Below are 15,481 nucleotides of genomic sequence, written 5' to 3'. Positions count from 1 at the left end.
ATTTTATTAACTCTGTATCCCAGCTGTATCCCGCTCCCTTAGCTCCCTTATACCCTACCAATCCCACCCTCCCTCCTTCATCTCCTCCCTGCCCTTTTCCAAGTCCACTGATTGGGTGGACCTCCTCCCCTTTCATGACCCTGTTTTATCAGGTATCTTTAGGACTGGCTGCAAAGTCCTCCTCTGTGGCCTAGCAAGACTGTTCCTCCCATGGTGGGTTGGTGGGTGGGGAGGTCAAAGAGCCTGGCATTGAGTTCCTGTCAGAAATAGTCCTTGTTCCCCTTACTATGGGAAACCAATTGGTTACTGAGCTACCACAGGCTTCATCCAAGAAAAGGTTCTAAGTCATATCCATACATGGTCCTTGGTGGAGTGTCAGTCTCAGAAAAGACCCCTGTGCCCAGATATATTTGGTCCTTTTGGAGCTCCTATTCTTTCCATGTCATACTAACTCCCCTTATGCCTAAGGTTTGGTTATGAGTCTTAGTAACTTTTTTGAAACACTGCTAGATAGAGTCTTTCAGATGCCTTCTGTGGTAGACTCCTGTCATATGTCCAAGGCACATCCTGTTTGTCTTTCTAAATAAGGACTGATCATCTTACCCTGGGTCCTCTTTCTTGTTTATCTTCTTTAGATGTATAGATTTCATTGTTTATCATATCTTATAGAACTATATGAGTGAATATATATATACCTTGTGTGTCTTTCTCCTGCTGGGATACTCACTCAGAATGATCTTTTCTAGATCCCACTATTTGCCTTCAAATTTCATGATTTCTTCCATTTTGATTGCTGAGTAGTATTCCATTTTGTAGATATACCACAATTTCTGTATCCATTCTTATGTTGAGGGACATCTGGGTTGTTTCCAGGTTCTGGCTATTACAAATAAAGCAGCTACAATCATGGTTGAGCAAATGTCCTTGTTGTGTACTTGAACAAATTTTGGGTATATGCCTTGGAGTGGTATAGCTGGGTCTTGAGGAAGCACTATTCCTATTTGTTTGAGAAAGCGCCAGATTGACTTCCAAAATGGTTTCACCAGTTGACATTCCCACCAGCAATGGAGTAGGGTTCCCCTTTCTCTACAACCTCTCCAGCATGTGTTGTCACTTGAATTATTCATCTTAGCCATTTTGATGGGTGTAAGGTGAAATCTTAGAGAGCTTTTGATTTGCATCTCCCTGATGGCTAAGGATGTTTAGCATCTATTTAAGTGTTTCTCTGCCATTCTATATTCCTCTACAGAGAATTCCATGTTTAGCTCCGTACCCTAATTTTTAATTGGGTTACTTGATTCATTGCTTTTTAACTTCTTTAGTTCTTTATATGTGTTGATATCAGCCCTCTGTCAGATATAGGGTTGGTGAAGATTCTTTCCCAGTCTGTAGGCTGTCATTTTGTTTTGCCTACAGTGTCGTTTGTTGTACCACCCTTGCATGCCTGGGATGAAGGTTACTTGGTCATGGTGGATGATATCTTTGATGTGTTCTTGGATTTGGTTTGCAAGGATTTTATTGAGTATTTTTTGCATCAATGTTCATAAGAGAGGTAGATCTGAAGTTCTCTTTTTTTGTTGGGTCCTTGTGTGGTTTAGGTATTAAGGTGACTGTGGCTTCATAGAATGAGTTTGGTAATGATCCTTCTGTTTCTATTTTGTGGAATAATTTGGAGAGAATTGGAATTAACACTTCTTTGAAGATCTGGTAGAATTCTGCACTGAATCTATCTGGCTCAGGGCTTTTTTTGGAAGGGAGACTGTTGATGACTGCTTCTATTTCCTTGGTGAATATAGATATAGGACCTATTCAATCTTTCTACCTGATATTAGCTTAATTTTGGTAGATGGGCTCTATCTAAAAAATGGTCCATTTCTTTTAGATAATCAAATTTTGTGGCATATAAGCTTTTGCAGTATGTCCTAATGATTTTTTGGATTTCCTCACTGTCTGTAGTTATGTCTCCCTTTTCATTTCTGATTTTGTTGATTTAGACAGTGTCTCTCTGCCTTTTAGTTAGTTTGGCTAAGGGTTTGTCTATCTTGTTGACTTTCTCAAAGAACCAGCTCTTGGTTTCATTGATTCTTTGAATAGTTTTATTTGTTTCTAATTGATTGATTTCAACCCCGAGTTTGATTATTTCCAGCTGTCTGCTCCTCTTGGGTGTATTTCCTTCTTTTTTTTCTAGGGCTTTCAGTTGGGCTATTAAGTTGCTTTTATGAGATATCAGAAATTCCTTCTTGAAGGCACTTAGTGCTATGAATTTTTCTCTGAACACTGCTTTCATTGTGTCCCATAAATTAGGGTATGTTGTACAGTCATTTTCATTGAATTCTCGGAAGTCTTTAATTTCTTTCTTTATTTCTTCCTTAACCCATATGTCATTGAACAGCAAGTTGTTCAGTTTCCATGTACTTGTAAGCTTTTTTCTAATTCCATTGTTGTTGAGGTGCAACTTTAGTCCATGGTGGTCTACATTTATTAATTCTGAATCTTGGTGCCTGCATTATCTGTACTTTGTTTATAAAATTGGATATACAGTATTTTCACATTGGCTTCTTTCAATTGATGATATAAATTCAACATTCTTACCTGTTATTTCTCAGTTAGGTAAATGATTTATTTAATATTTAACGTCATTTATCTGGATATCATAGCATGTCCATCACCCAGTAAACTCTAACAGATGCTCTCATGCTTTGACAAAGATGAATACAGATGCTAAAATATCCATGTGTTTTTATAATAGACCTACATTTTAACCTATTAGCTAAGTACAATTATTTAATAATTTACTCATTTGAAATCTGCAGTTCCATTTGAAAGACAGACACCTTCATTTAAAGTGGGTGTAGGAAGTCCCATTCTATGAGGAATAAGGAGTATTTCTGTTATTAAACAACCTCAGTAACAGTTAATGTGGTCAATATTCTAGTGTAAGACTATTAATAAGTGGGAAGTTTCAGTGACATTACATTTTTAATTTGTAATTTCTTTACTGGTGAACCAACAAACTTAGTGTTATCTAGGAACATTGGATGAGTGAGCATGGGCAACTTACCAGTGTCTAAACCAATAAAAAAAAATATCTATTTCTCTCACCAATAACTTATTGTTTGTTACATGGAACAACTTTTAATATATTTGTTTTTCCACCTCAGCATCTTCTGTATAAGAGTTCTTCCATTGGCTTCTGTGAACAACAAACTATGAAGTGTAAGATGATATAAACTCCAAGTGCTTTTGATCCTGGTATTTATCAATGAAACAGAAATTAAACTAGGATTGAATTTGATACCAGAGCGTTGACTATTGTTGTGATGACCATATTACTTGGGGGCAGGGACTATAGAAATACATGGAACTTTGGGGTAAAGACTGTATTATGAGCTTGGAGTTTAATGGGCTGTTTTGTTTGTGGGAGCTTTGAACAAAAGAATGCTGGAAACTTACAGGCTAAGGAGCCCTATCTTATGAAGGTTTAGAGAAAACCAAGACTTTATTGGTGTTGTTTTCTGATATTTTCAATTAATAAAATGAAATGTAGAAATGAAACCCATCCTTCACTGGGACATTAGATGTTAGTCAGCTGGGGCTAAAGAATCAAAGTAGAATAAGAGACCAGCATCTTGGAGGCCAAAAATAATCTTCAGAAAATTATTTTATTCGGACCAACACATAGAATTTATGATCCAATCAAGGGTGTAAGGTTGTCAGCAGAACCTAGCAAAAAATGGAAAAGACCTGAGAGTTGGAAATGTGTGGCAGGACTGCAGTATTCCTGAAGACAAGTCAAAAGAGGACACTCAACAGTGTCTCAACAGGGGCAACCACAGTTGCTGTGGAACACCACTCATTCTTACACAAACTCCCTGAAAATAGAATTAGAACTTGATTAAAATGATGAGAATCACTTTGTTAAGTTTTTACCACATTCATTAACAATAGTTTTTTCTCTTATCATAGACTTCCATTATTGATTTTCTAAATTAAGAATGAGAGTCATATCTACAAAGTAACTTCCTTATACATTCTTTTGTGCAATAAAGTTGTTTAAAGGAATTTTCAATTAATATTCATATGGAATATTTGTCAGAATATTTGTGGTTTTGTATTGTCTTTCTTCTCTTGGTATCATCCTAGTTCCTATTTAAAATTATGGTTTTTAATAAATCTGTTTCATACATTCGTATTGTATAATGGATCCTGATAACTTTCACAACAATTTTTCTCTTACAGCAGTCATCTCTACCCCACTTTCCTGCAAGTATCTTTTTTTTAATATTTATGTCTTTTTCTTTAATGACCCCTGAGTTTAACCAGAGTTGTCCTTGTGACCATGAGTTTGATATTGTCCACTGGAGCACACTAGACTCACTCATGAGTACTCAACTAAAGATAATGACCATCATTCCCCCAGAATCCACACTTTAGCATATACCTGTGTAGCCCCCTAAACCCCTCCCCAGTCCTTGATTGACTAATGATAGGCCCAGTCTTGTTCAGGTCTTATTACCTCAACTACTGTGAGAACATGTCTACAGAGGCTATATAAAACAAAAAAACACATTCTGTCTTAGTTCTTCTTCCTATTATCTTGCTCTTATGTTTTTTTCTGTTCCCTCTTCTGCAGCATTTTCTTACCTTTAGAAAGAGTGGAACAAATACCCTATTTATGTCTGAGAAATTCAACTTTCACCTACGCACGTCACCTAGAGATATCATGAACTTCTTCATTGATCACAATTCATTGTAAAACCCTAAGACTAGCATTTGTTTATGAGTATGAAGACAGTCTGGGGCTACGTCAATTTAGCTACTGAAAAATGGCAATTTCTTTGTTAGTGTCTGAGATCGTCTCACAGAAACAGGTTTTTAACAAGGTTTTCTGTATCAGAAATAAATTTCCTCCTGTGGAACGGGTTTCAAATTGAAACAACAGCAGTTAGTTATATCTACAATAGTCATGCCATGCTTGCACTAGTGGTTATGTATTGCCTGGGAGACTGACATTGGAGTATGTGGAGTCCATAATATGCTAATGGGTGACCATTGATAACTTTTATTTCCCACCAGCCTTCATAACCTCTCCTGTCATTATGAAAGATGACAGGAAGCTTCCAGCTCATTCAGAGCTTGATTTCTCTGCCTCAAAACAAAGGTGTATGGTTTCTTCAGATACAACATCTTAGTGCTCGCTTCGGTAGCCCATGTACTAAAATTGGAATGATACAGAGAAGATTCGTATGGCCCCTGCTCAAGGATAACACACAAATTCTTGAAGAGTTCCATATTTTTATCAATCCTCACTTAGAAAGACAAATGAGAGGTGCATTGGACATAGGAGAAAACAATTGACAGGACAGGATCCTACGCACAGGGCCCCTGAAAAAACTCTACCTAGCAGTGTATCAAAGCAGATACTAAGACTCATCACGAAACCTGCGGCAGAGTGCAGGGAATCATATGAAAGAAGGGGGAGTTTGTATGATGTGGAAAGGATAGGAACTCCACAAGGACCAAATATATCTGGGCACAGGGGTCTTTTCTGAGACTGACACTCCACCAAGGACCATGTATGGATATGACCTAGAACCTTTGCTTGGATGAAGCCTGTGGTAGCTCAGTAACCAATTGGTTTCCCATAGTAAGGGGAACAGGGACTATTTTTGACAGGAACTCAATGGCAGGCTCTTTGACCTCCCCACCTCCCAAGGGAGGAGCAGTCCTACTAGGCCACACTGGAGGACTTTGCAGCAAGTCCTGATGTTAACTGATAAAACAGGGTCAGATGAAAGGGGAGGAGGTCCTTCCCAATCAGTGGACTTGGAAAGGGGCAGGGAGGAGATGAGGGAGGGAGGGAGGGTTTGGGAGGGAATGAGGGAGCGGGATACAGCTGGTATACAGACTTAATAAAATGTAACTAATAATCAGAAAAGAAAAATGAAAAAAAAATCTACCTCTTAGTTATATTTGACAACCACAAAGAATGTCAAGAGCTTATATTATATGTGGGCCCTTTGGGTAATTCACTCACCAAATTCTTGTAAGAAATCTTTCCATGCCTGTCACGGAAATTTTTGTTTAATAACTCCTGCGTTTTAAAAACAGCATTTCAGCCTTACAGGACATCTTCCTTCTAACTCTGTTTTTGTGTACTTGTTTTATTTTTAGTTGTAGTTTTTCATTTGCTTACATTGTAATGAGATTCCTTATGTGTTTTACATACAAACTTCCTTTTAGTTAACCCTCCTTGCCTCCCCATACTTCTACCCTCAAACCCACTTAAACATTTCCAATTTTAGTATTCAGCCTCTCTTTTTTCATACTATATACGTTCTCCTATCCTCCCCTGTCTTAAGGTATATAAAACCTCTGTGGCCTCTTTCTCACTTTTTTAGCTTCTACAGGTACTCCAAGTTAAACACAAATGTAATGACTCAATGTTAGGATCCACATATGGATCTGACAGTGAGGTATTTATCTTTCTGTGCCTGGATTTCCTTGGAATAATTTTTCTCCTGTTTTATACATTTGTCTACAAATGCCATAATTTAAATTTGGCTAAATATAATCCCATTGTTTATATTGTATTTCTGAATGAACCAAATTTAGCAGAATTGTTGTATTCTCTTCTGTTTTAAAAATGTTTGTTTAAAATTGGTATAATTTAGCTTTTAAATTTTGATATGCAAACATCCCAATAAAACCATATGGACATGGAGATGTATTTTGTAAAGTTTTAAAATTATAAGTTCTATTTCTTTAACAGTTAAATAATTTTCATGTTATTACTACATGCATGATTGTTGACAAATTTTATTTTTTTTATTTTCATTTTTATTTTTTTTATTGCATTGTTCATACTTTTTTTTTTAATGCAGTTTATTCGGGAACCTTGAACAATCATCTGACCCTGGGGAAAGCCAGCCCACAGCTTAAATAGCCTCTGGGTAGCCAACCCCAGCGTGCCACGTGGGCAATGCAGATAGGTCCACATACATGGAAGCATGCCAGATCCTCAGCCTTAGCCAAATGTGGAGTTGTTTGTGACAGAGAGCACTCACCATCGGGAAGGTGGAAGGCGGAAACCAGCTCCATCTTTCAGGCATAGCATTCCGCAGCTCTCTACAGTTCCCCCTTTTTGTTTTGGACGCATCAGGCAAGAGTAGAGGTCTGATCTCTGATATTAGAAATAAATTGGGACTTTGTACTGATGTTCATTTAGGTGTCATCCACCCAAAGAGCATCAGACCAGTCCGATACCTTTTTCTCAGAGGCGGGACCTGGGGCATCAACCCGCATGCAATCAGACATGCTCTTCTCTGGGTCCAAAGCGGCTGACCCTGAGTGCAGTGCTTAGCCTTAGCCTTGCATCCTGAGCGTAACATTTTGGCTTTTTATGGTAGCCAACCATGCTTGGGGAGACTGTCCTGCTTCAATGGCTGTAAAGGCCTGAATGGTCATGGCTGCATTACGCTGTTCTGAGACTGTAATCTTGCATATATACCACAGGCAAACCAAGGTGACCAACACCAGAAGGCCTGCTAACGCTCCCATGCCCGCCCATTCCTTCAGATGATTCATGGCTGCAGCAATCCATGATGATAATCCTGTGGCTAGTCCTGCGTCCACTCTGGTAGAATTTACCATGACAATGGCCACTCTCAGCTGCTCCATCGTAGTATCGAATTCTCCAGTCCAATTACCTAAAATATAGCTAGACAATTGTTTAGACAGATTTGCAGCACAGGGAAAATTCTCATGTTGTATGCTAGTGACTCAAAGTCCAGCATACTTTCATTGACAGCCAAGTTGAGCGATTTGCCATAGGGTATCAATTTGCTCCTGCACGAGGTCAATCCTCTGATTGAACACCATCAAGCCTCCTTTTCGTTGAGCATTAATTCCTTTTTGTACATCTAAGGCATGAGCTACATTGGCTAAAAGGTTATTCGGGGTCTGAGCAGTCTGCCCAAGGGATCTTGGAATTACAGCTACAAATTTTATTTTTTGTTGAAATTCTCTTCTATCTATAATGTCAAATATTTTGTAAAAGACTGCATATAACTCCCTTATTACCAAATTTACATCTTCAAATATGTAGTGGTACCACCTATTTATTCCTAATATTAGGATTTGTGATTTCTCATTTCTTCATTGTCACCATTATTGATGTTTTATCAATATGATTCATCCTTATGATCAACTGTTTCCTGGTTCATTAATTTTATATACTGTTTTGTTTTTTTCTTTAATTTTCAATTTCAATTATATATTTTAATATTAATTACAGCTTATTCAATTTGTATCCCAGCTGTAGAGCCTCCCCCATACTTTCCCAATCCTGCCTCCTCTCCTTCATCTACTCCCTGTCACTCTCCAAGTCCACTGACAGGGGAGGTTCTCCTCCCCTTCCATCTGACCCTAGCCTATCAGGTGTTATCAGGACTGGCTGCATTATCATCCTTTGTGGCCTGGTAAGGCTGCCCCCACTCAGTGAGAGATGATTAAAGAGCCAGCCACTGAGTTCATGTCAAAGACATTCCCTGTTCCCCTTACTAGGGTACCCACTTGGATGCTGAGCTGCCTTGGGATACATCTGTGCAGGGGTTCTAGGTTATCTCCATGTATGGCTCTTGCTTGGAGTAACAGTCTCAGAAATGAACCCAGGACTCAGATTTATAGGTTCTTTTGTTCTCCTGTCCTCTGAGGTCTTTCAATCTCCCCCTGGTTTCATAAGATTCCCTGCACTCTTCCCAAAGTTTTTTTTTTTTTTTCTTTATGAGCCTCAACATCTGCTTTAATACAATGCCGGGTAGAGTCTTTCAAAGGCCCTCTGCAGTAGTCCCCTGTCCTGTTTCCTGTTTTTTCCCTCTTCCAATGTCCATTTTGTTTTTCTTTCTGAGTGAAGCTTGATCATCTTACCCAGGGTCCTCTTTCTTGTTTATCTTTTTTAGGTGTACATATTTTAGTATGTTTATCTTATATTATATGTCTAATATCCATTTATAACATAGTATATACCATGTATGTCTTTATACTTCTGGGATACCTCACTCAGGATGATCTTTTCTAAATCCCACCATTTGCCTGCAAATTTCATAATTTCCTTGTTTTTAATTGCTGAGTAGTATTTCATTGTGTAAATGTACCATAATTTATGTATCCTTTTCTCAGTTCAGTGACAAATCAGTATTTTCCAGATTCTGGCTATTAAGAATAAAGCGTGGGTTCCATAGTAATGGGAACAGGGACTGCCTCTGACATAAACTGATTGGCCTACTCTTTGATCACTTCCCCTTGAGGGGGGAGTAGCTTTACCAGGCCACAAAAGATGACAATGCAGCCACTCCTGATGAGATCTGATAGACTAGGATGAGAAGGAAGGCGAGGGGGACCTCCTCTATCAGTTGACTTGGGGAGTAACATGCGTGAAGAAGGAGGAGGGAAGGTAGGATTAGGAGGGGAGGAGGGAAGGGTTTATGGGGGGATACAAAGTGAAATAAAATGTAATTAATAAAAGTTAAAGAAAAGAATAAAGTGGCTATGAACATGGTTGAGTAAATATCCTTGTGTACTTGAGCACATTTTGGATATATGCCCAGGAGTGGTATAGCAGGATCTTGAGAAAGCATAATTCTGCCCAAGATTGATTTCCAAAGAAAGTGTAAAAGTTTATTTTCCCACCAGCAATGGAGTAGGTTTTCCTTTCTCCACATCCTCTTCGGCATGTATTGTTACTTGAGTTTTTGATCTTAGCTAGTCTGATGGGTGTAAGGTGAATTCTCAGGGTTGTTTTGATTTGCATTTCTTTGATGACTAAGGACATGGAGCATTTTGTTAAATGTTTCTCTGCCATTTGATATTCCTCTTTAGATAATTCTTTGTTTAGGTCTAAACCCCATTTTTAATTGGATTGATTTGTTGCTTTTCAACTTCTTGAGTTCTTTATATACTCTGGATATTAGCCCTCTGTCAGATATAGGGTTCATGAAGATCCTTTCCCAGTCTGTAGTCTGTTGTTTCATTCTGATAACAGTGTCCTTTGCTTTACATGAAACTGGTTTACAGTTTCATGAGGTTTCATTTATTGATTGTTGATCTTAGAGTTTGTACTGTTGGTGTTCTGTTCAGGAAGTTGTCTCTTATGTCAATGAGTTCAAGGCTCTTACCCACTTTTTCTTCTAAAAGTTTTATTGTATCTGGTTTTCTGTTGAGAACTTTGATCCACTTGGACATTACTTTTGTGAAGTGTGATAAATATGGATCTATTTGCATTTTTAATATGTAGACATACAGTTAGACCAGTGCCACTTGTTGAAGATGCTGTCTTTTTTCCGTTGTATTGTTTTAGCTTCTTTGTCAAAATCAATTATCTGTAGGTGTGTGGGTGTATTTCTGGTTCTTCTATTTAATTCTATTGATCGTACAGCCTGTCTCTCTCTCTGCTGGTCCATGCTGTTTTAATTACTACTGCTCTGTATATTTAAGCTTGAGGTCAGGGATGGAGATACCTCCAGATGATATGCTGTTGTACAGGATCATTTTAACAATTCTGATGTTTTTTTGTTTTTGCCTATCAAGTTGAGAATTGTTCTTTCAAGTTCTGTAATGAATTGTGTTGGTATTTTGATGGGAATTGCATTGATGTGTAGATTGCTTTTGGCAGGATGGCCGTTTACACCATGTTAATCTTACAGATCCATGAACATGGGAGATCATTTCATCTTTTGAATAAGTTATGCTTTTATTTCCATTGATTTTAGGAAGACATTAGTTTCTTATTTTTTTAAATTCATTCCCTGACCAAGCTGTTGAGTAGAGAGTTGTAACTTTCCATGTGTATGTAGGCTTTTTGTTATTTCTATTGTTGTTGAGGACTAGTTTTATTCTATGGTGGTCTGATATTATACAAGGGATTTTTTTGATCTTCTTGTATTTGTTGAATCTTGCTTTGAGCCCTACTTATGGTCAATTTTAGAGAAGGTTCCTTGAGGTGCTGAGAAGATGGTATACTCTTTTGAGTTTGGGTAAAAAGTTCAGTTGACTTCTATTAGGTCCATTTGTTTTAGTGTCATTATTTCCTTATTTACTTTCTGTTAATATGATCTGTACCTTGGTGAGAGTAGAGTGTTTAAGTCTAACACTATTAAGGCGTTCGGATAGATGTGTGGCTTAAGGTTTAATAATGTTTGGTTTACAAATGCAGGTGCTCTTGTAATTGGGTCATAAAAATTCAGGATTATAATCCCTTCCTGGTGAATTTTTCCTTTAATGAGAATTATGTGACCCTCCTCATCTCTTTTAATTAATTTTCGTTGAAAGTCTATTATATTACTCCAGCTTGTTTTCTGGGTCCCTTTACTTGAAAAGCCTTTTCACAGCCCTTTACTCTGAGATAGTGTTTAACTTAGTTGCAGAGTTGTGTTCCTTGGATGCAGCAGAAAGTTGCATCCTGTTCCTTCAACTATTCTGTTAGTCTGTATCTTTTTGTTGGACAGTTGAGCCTGTTGATGTTGATAGGTCAGAATGACCAATGAATGTTTTTTACTTTTATTGTGGAGTTGGTGGTGATTGTGGGTTTCTGTGTTTGTTTTCTTTTAATTTTTTGTAGTGTATTTATTTATATCTTATGCTTTCTTGGGTGTAGTTGATTTTGTTAAATTGGAATTTTCCCTCTGGCATCTTCTGTGGGGCTGGATTGCTGTGTGGGTATTATTTAAGTTTAATTTTGTTATGTAACAATGTGTTTTCTCCATCTAACTCTATTGAAAATTTTGTTGGGTATAGTAGTCTGGGATGACATCTGTGGTCTCTTAATGTCTGCATGACATTTGCCCAGACCCTTTTGGTTTTCACATTTCTTGCTGAAAAGTCTGGTGTGATTCTGATACTTCTACCTTTATATGTTACATGGTCTTTTCCCATTGCTTCTTTTAATATTTTTTCTTTGCTCTGTAGGTAAGCTGTTTTGTCTATTATGTGTCATGAGGAGTTTGTTTTCCAGTCTATTCTGTTTGGTGTTCTGTAGGCCTCTTGTGTGTTTATGGACTTCTCTTTCTTTGAGTTGTGAAATTTTTCTTCTCTAAGATTTTCTTGAAAGTATTTCTGGACCTTGGAGCCTGTAATCTTTTTTTTTTTTTTTTTTTGTCTATTCCTATTATTCTTAGGTTTTATCTTTTCATGTTGTCCTTGATTTCTTGGATGCTTTTTGTAAGGACCTTTTCTGATTTTATGTCTTTCTTGATAGATACATTGATTTATTCAATTGTGTCTTCAGTGCCTAAGATTCTGTCCTCTATATTGATTTTTTTTGGTGATGCCTACCTCTGTGGTTTCTGTTCTCTTCACTAGGTTTTCCATCACCAAGAGAATCTCTGTGTGTGTTTTCTTTGTTGATTCTAATGCCATTTTCATGTCTTGCACCATGTCCTTCATCTGTTACTTTTTGGATTTCTGTCTGTCTGTGATGTCCTCTGTTTTTTTGTTCATTTCCTCTCTCTATGCCTCTATATGTGCCTCTAAATGTTCCTTTTTATGTTCCTCTATTTGTTCGCCTGTATTTGTCTTTATGTCTCTGAGAGCCTTGTTTGTATCCTCTTTATGTGTCTTTAATACCTGTATAAGCATAGATTTGAGATCATTTTCCTGTGATTGTGATGAATTAAAATATCCGATGGTACTTTGGGGTTTTTGTTGAAGCCATGATGTCCTGATTTTTGTTGGATGTGTTCTTATGCCAGTCTCTAGCCATCTGCTTATCCCTAAACTTCTCTGTTTGTTCCTGGAGCCTGTACTACAGACTGGGTCCATCTGTCTCTAGAGTCTGGAGTATTCTTCAGGAAGATGAGAGAGGTCCACTGGTTTGAGGGTGGATGTTGGTGTTTCAAATGTAGTTAAGAGAGGAAAGTCCCAGGCACATGTGCCCTAGTACAGGAATGTGAGTGGAAGTATATTTTGATGGACTGGGTGCTAGTGTTTGTAGACACCTAGAAAGATGGATTGTAAGCACAATTGGAGGTGTTGGCATGGTTTATGGGCACAGTGCTAATGTATAGGGGCCCTGAATTCCTCAGTTGCACACAGGCCTGTTGTACTCTTTTCTAGGCACTCAGATCAGTCTGGGTTGCACCATCTTGGCTCCAGGAATTGTTTCCCTGGACTCCATTGGGAGACCCACAGAACAGGGACTTCAATGTCTAGAATGCTGTCCCAGGGCTGCCTATGTTGTCCACAGTGGGGTTGTGAGTTGGAGGAATCTGAGGCTCTACATGCACTCACTTGAAGGTGTTCTCACTCATTTACAGACCTCTGAAGAGAGCACAGGGTAACACTCTGTATCTCCCACCCTCTTAGGCAAATGAAAGTGTAGGATATCCATCAGTGTTGTCCACTGTTTGGCAACCAGGCAGTCAAGCCAATAGTTGGGGCTGCCTCTGCTGGCTCAGTCACAGAGCTGGGAGGCTCATGCTTGAGGCAGAGGCAGTTGCTTGGTTAAGGGAAAGTGCAAGAGGTCGAATGTTTGACACTCACAGACCTAACAGATGTGCACAGGTGACCTGAATCCAAAATGTCCCAGCTCAAAGGTCTCATCTAACCCAGGAAGCCTTAATGTGGATGTTCTAATTTCAGCTGAACCTTCACTCACCAGTTTCAGAATTTCAGATTCTCTGTCCCTCAGATAAGGTGCATGCTGTTACCTGCCATCTTGGAGGTCCCAGATATATGTATTTTTTTCATATATGTGTGTGTGTGTGTGTGTGTATTACAGTTTATTCACTTTGCATACCAGCTGTAACACATCCCTTGTCCCCTCTCAATCCCATAATCCCTCCCTCATCTCCTCCCATTCCCACCCCAAGTCCACTGATAGGGGAGTTCTTCCCCCTCTTCCCTCTGACCTTAGCTCAACAAGTCTCATTAGGACTGCCTGCATTGTCTTCCTCTGTGGCCTGGTAAGGCTGAAACCCCTCAAGAGTAGGTGATCAAAGAGCTAGCAACTGAGTTTATGTCAGAGACAGTCCTTGTTCCCATTTCTAAGGAACCCAATTGGAGACTGAGCTGCCATGGTCTAAATCTGTGTAGGGGTTCTAGGTTATCTGCATGCATGGTCCTTGATTTGAGTATCAGTCTCAGAAAAGATCCTGATGCCCAGATTTTGTGGGCTCTTGCTCTCCTGTGAAGCTACTGTCCCCTTCAGGTCTTTTTATCTCTAACTCCTTTCATTAGATTCCCTTCACTGTTCCCAAAGTTTAGCTGTAAGTCTCAGCATATGCTTTGATACCCTGCTGTGTAGATACTTTCAGAGTACCTATGTGATAGGCTTTTTGTCAAGTTCCCTGTTTTCTCCCTCTTTTGGTGTCAGTCCCATTTGCCTTTCTGAATGAAAATTGAACATCTTACCCAAGGTACTCCCTTTTGCTTCATTTGGTGTTTGTATTTTAGTATGTTTATCATATATTATTAGCTTCTGTAAAGCAAAGGACACTGTCATCAGAACAAAATGACAGTCTACAGACTGGGAAAGAATCTTCACCAATCCTATATCTGACAGAGGGCTACTATCCAGAATATATAAAGAACTCAAGAAATTAAAAAGCAACAAATGAACTAATCCAATTAAAAATAGGTTGCAGATCTTAACAAAGAATTTTCAATAGAGGAATATCAAATGAGAGAGAAACACTTAAAGAACTGCACAATGTCTTTATTCATCAAGGAAATGCAAATCAAAAAGACCCTGAGATGTCACCTTACATCCATCAGAATGGCTAAGATAAAAAAAACTGAAGTGACAACACATGCTGGAGAGGATGTGGAAAAAGGAGAACCCTTTGCTATTGATAGTGGAAATGTAAAATTGTACAACAATTTTGGAAGTCAATGTGGCACTTTCTGAGACAATTAGGAATAGTGTTACTTCACAATGCAGCTATACAATTCCTAGGCATATATCCAAAATATGCTCATGTATACAACAAGGATATTTGTCCAACCATGTTCATAGCAGCTTTTTTTTTGTAATAACCAGAATCTGGAAACAACCCAGATGTCCCTCAGTTGAGGAATGGATACAGAAATTGTGGTACTTTTACACAATGCAATACTACTCAGTAATTAAAAAGAAAGAAACTGTAAACTTTTCAGGCCAATGTGGGATCTAGAAATGATCCTTAGTGAGGTATCCCAGAAGGAGAAAGACACATGAACTCCATGGGCACTAGGCATACACATGGTACTTTTACATTCATGAAAGTAAAATATTCATAAGCATAAAATAGAGGAAAATAAATATAAGATAACAATATTAAATTATGACCAGTACAGAAATGCAGGAAAAGTAAATATAGAAAGCAAGAAATAAATAGTCCTTACCTAAAGATATTATAATACACTATGTAGACATTCCATTTATCCAAAAATAAAAAAAAACTACTTAAAATAATGAGTTCATCAAGATTTTAGCTTACAAGATCAG

The 15,481-nt window shown here is 38.2% G+C and overlaps 1 protein-coding gene and 1 non-coding gene across 8 annotated transcripts in view; both read left to right on the top strand.

The window, feature by feature from the left end:
* The window catches only part of Dmd (dystrophin), a 2,365,055-nt gene that overhangs the window by 111,198 nt on the left and 2,238,376 nt on the right, over window positions 1-15,481 (top strand). The window lies entirely within an intron of this gene.
* On the top strand, window positions 5,192-5,298 carry LOC132651562 (U6 spliceosomal RNA). The gene has a single exon (XR_009589169.1). It is a non-coding gene; the product is annotated as a U6 spliceosomal RNA (small nuclear RNA).

This window comes from Meriones unguiculatus (assembly GCF_030254825.1).
Source record: "Meriones unguiculatus strain TT.TT164.6M chromosome X unlocalized genomic scaffold, Bangor_MerUng_6.1 ChrX_unordered_Scaffold_31, whole genome shotgun sequence".
In the NCBI taxonomy this organism is placed as follows: Eukaryota; Metazoa; Chordata; class Mammalia; order Rodentia; family Muridae; genus Meriones; species Meriones unguiculatus.
Note: the sequence above shows the minus strand (reverse complement) of the source record. Positions and strands in the feature narration are given on the sequence as shown.